At 43.1% G+C, this 3,943-nt stretch overlaps 1 long non-coding RNA gene across 1 annotated transcript; it reads right to left on the bottom strand.

The window, feature by feature from the left end:
- Positions 1-2,018: 2,018 nt before the first annotated feature.
- On the bottom strand, positions 2,019-3,551 carry LOC125943649 (uncharacterized). The gene is made up of 2 exons (XR_007465817.1): positions 2,424-3,551; positions 2,019-2,302 (listed from the first exon to the last, which is right to left on the bottom strand). It is a non-coding gene; the product is annotated as an uncharacterized LOC125943649 (long non-coding RNA).
- Between the last annotated feature and the right edge of the window lie 392 nt (positions 3,552-3,943).

The raw sequence follows: 3,943 nt of genomic DNA, 5'->3' as shown, positions 1-3,943 counted from the left end.
CTCCGAATAATGAATACCTCCTTCAGGTAGCGCAGCAACAGGAAGTGGACCTGGAAAAGCCCTAATGGAGAAAAGGAATGAAATAGATTTCATACTCTCTGCCGATCCCAGCATAGTGCAAGATGTAGAAGTGTTAGGAGAAGTGTTAGGTAGGGTAAAGTGCAGTGATCATAGGTTAGCGAGGTCTAGGATTTCTCTCAATTTAAAGACAGAAAGAATAAAATTGTCATATTCGGGTGGCCAGCGCTCTGGTTGGGCTGCAAAAGCGGTGAAAAACAGCTTTATTGCTTTAGTATTAGAATAACTGGGTATGTAAGTCATATTCTTGCTTTATTTTCATCCACAGAGGCCTCTAATGGTAGCCGTCACGTTTATTCGCTTGTTTCTACGACCTATGTAGCACTTCCAGAGCGCTTGGAAACAACCACCCGAATATGACATTAGTCAAGAAGAAACAGGCCAACCTAGACGCAGTTAGGGTAAAAGCAGACCAATGTAGGATGGTATGGTATGATATGGTAAAACTTTATTATTGTCCGTCGGAACGCGCGTCAGCACGTAGCGGGCCACTCCCACGTCGCTCGCAAACAAATATGCAGCTTTAGAACAGGAAGATGAAGACAACATAGAGGTAAAGAATGAAACCGTAACCACGCTGATCTCAGAAGCAGGAATTGAAGTGGGAGGTAAGGCACCAAGGGCAACCTGTAGGTAAGCTCTCCAAAGTAACAAAGCGGCGAATAAAGAAACGACAAAACATAAAAGTGCCAAACTCAAGAGATGAGCTAGAATTCGCTGGACTGTCAAAACTGATCAACAAAAAAAAGTTGCGTATATTCGAAATTATAACGTGGAAAAGATTGAGGAAGCAGTAAAATATGGACACAGCATGAAATCAGTGAGAAGAAAGCTTGGCATGGAACAAAGCAAGATGTATGCACTGAAAGATAAGCAGGGTAATATCATCAGCAATTTCGATGACAAAAGAAAAGCAGCGGAAGAATTCTATACTGACCTGTACAGTTCCCAGAGCAGCCAAGCTACTTTCTTTCGAAGTAGTGATGAACAGGATACAGACGCTCCTTCTATACCAAGTGAAGAAGTTAGAAGGGCCTTGCAAGATATGACCAGGAGAAAAGCTGCCGGAGAAGATGCATTAACAGTCGATTTAATCAAAGATGGAGGAGATATCACGCTTGAAAAGCTTGCGGCCCCTGAATACGCAATGCTTCACGACTTCAAGTGTACCAGAAAGCAGGAAGAACGCCAACGATATACTCATCCATAAGAATGAAGGCGTTAAAGAATTGAAAAATTATAGACCCATTAACTTGCTTTCAGTATTGTATAAGATATTCACCAAGATAATTTCGAATGGAATCAGGACAACACTTGACTTCAGCCAACCAAGAGAACAGGCGGGCTTCAGGAAGGGATATTCTACGATGGATCATATCCATGACATCAATCAGGTAATAGATAAATCTGCAGAGTACACTCTAAGCCAAAAGAGACTAACGGGGGTATAGGGGTTAGTCCTTTGAGGGACTAACTGCGTTGCCACAACCATTACTCCCTTTAGGGACCAACGGCAAGGGGATGAACTGTTAGTCCCCTAGCAGTTACTCCCTTGGAGACTAACTTTTGGTCCCTCCAGTTACTCCCTGGAGGATGAAATGTTAGTCTCCCCAGTTGCTCCCCAGAGATTAAATGTTAGTCCCACCAGCTGCTCCCCGAGGACTAAATGTTGGTCCTTGCAGTTACTCTCCGAGGACCAACTGCTCATCCTTCCAGTTACTCCCCAGGGGATGAACTGTTTAGTACTCCGTATTGGTGTTACTCCTTATAGGGTTAATTTTTTGTCTCGAACATGCTTTTCAGAGACCCAAGACATGATCAGAGCTGCTTGGGCTGGGATTTTTTTTTCTTTATCTCGAACATGTTTTTCAGACACAGAACAAGAGCTGCTTGGGTGCTTGTAACATAAAATATGGAGAAAATATAAACAATAGAACACTTTATTTTTTTTTACAGTAGCAACGTGTGTGACACGCGCACAAGTGGAGTTGGCCACACACCACTGTTAACACCGACCATGTGGCATATGGTCAAATGTTCTTTGTGCCTTTGGTGCAAAAACAATGTCGAATATCCAGTAAAGGGCAATCTGCATGGCAAGGCCAGAGACAAGGTCATCTTCGTCAATCTTGATCGATTCGAGCTGTACATAGAGGGCTCTTGCTTGCAGCAGGCTAGTTCCCTCGTATTTCACCGTAGGCATATGATGTGACGCATCCGGGTGCTGCAAAAATAAATGATAGGGTTGCAAGTGTCAAAGCCAACACATGATTATAAGGCACGCTGTAGATGAGTGGTCCATGCAACAGGTCTATTATCAGCATGCAAGTTACATATAATCTTACGTAAGGGGAAATAAAAGCCTCCATCCTCTCCTTCACAAGGCTTGACAGTCAAGCGCACAATCTGAAGCTGTAGGCTTCAGGTCTGAAACGAAAAGTTTTCACAAATTATGCATGAACACCCTACACCCCAATTGCAAGCCCTCATACATGAACACAGGCACTGAAAGACAATTTACATTGCAATTACAGTGGAACCCCGATTAAAAGGCTTTGAGGGGACCACACAAAACCGCTCTATAATCGGGGCATCGTATAATAAAAAAAACTAAGAATATAGGCAGTGACGATGTCTTGCCCAAAAAACAGGTACAGACTGCCTGAAAAATCCCACGGCACGAACCTGCACTGCTTGCAAGGAAGGTAGATTAAATTATTCAAAAATTGTGGTATTTATTCGATTGTAACACAAGTGTACTTTTTTCACAATTTTCGTTGCTTGAACCATGACCCTTGTGTTCATTCGAATAACATCAAAATTGACCATTTAAAACAAATCTACTAAATCCCACGATTTCTTGCGTTACGTTGGCAACCTGTAACCTTACGGCTCGATCCAATCCATGGACAGGTCGACCGAAGTGCTAACTTGTTTTTGGTTGGAATCGGCGCTGTTTTCACTGTGCTTGTGACTGGTTACGGTGCTGTAATACCCTATAACCTTTTGTGGTTCGACTCAGTTCATTCGCGGCATTATGGCAACGCAGCACATTCAGTATGACGGTCGCTTCGGGAGACGAGCAATTTTGATGGCCGAGGAGCTGGGAAAGAGGCCACACAACAAGAATACAAACATTTCTGATGCTGCTAATTTTTGTAATAGCATAACACTTCAATGTTTGAAACAGTAAGGCGGTGCACAAGGAACCCGAGAGCAGATTCAGAAAGCGTTCGTAAGCAAGAATTTGTCAAAGTGGTGATTGGTCAACCAGGGGGATCGGTCCACCCATGAAACAGGATGCAGAAACCAGGGTGCTGGCCAGTCAAGAAGTGCTGTTATGAAGGCTTGCACATAGAGAGCTTTGTGAATTTAAGTCGACTCATTTGTGCTAGCCAAAACAGATGTCAAAGGGTACAAGATGCTGTTAGTAGTACCAACATAAACAGAGCTTCCAAGTTGCCTTCCAGAACCAACAGAACAAACTCTAACAAAAACAGAGAGAATTAATTATGGCAATGAAAACAGCAAAAGCACAAACACAGGACATTCCACATCGTCAGTGCCACAATAGCTATAAGTCAAGATACATTTACTGGCTATTGCGGACAGCTGCACTTTGTTCCAAAAATTAATCATCCGTGTTGTGAACTACTTTGGCTGTATTGGTTTCCACTCGACAAAGAGCAGCAGTGTCTGTGGATTGCTAAGAGCAATTGGAAAATCTTCTATCTGATCACTTGGCGTGGAAACAAGCATAGGAGTGCCGGTGTACGGGCAACCCTGAGAAATTTAAGTGCCAGCCGTTATAGAATATTTGCATGAGCTACCGGCATAGTTCTCATGCATTTCAAGTCCACTATGT

This window comes from Dermacentor silvarum, chromosome 2, assembly GCF_013339745.2.
Source record: "Dermacentor silvarum isolate Dsil-2018 chromosome 2, BIME_Dsil_1.4, whole genome shotgun sequence".
NCBI classification, from domain to species: domain Eukaryota; kingdom Metazoa; phylum Arthropoda; class Arachnida; order Ixodida; family Ixodidae; genus Dermacentor; species Dermacentor silvarum.
Note: the sequence above shows the minus strand (reverse complement) of the source record. Positions and strands in the feature narration are given on the sequence as shown.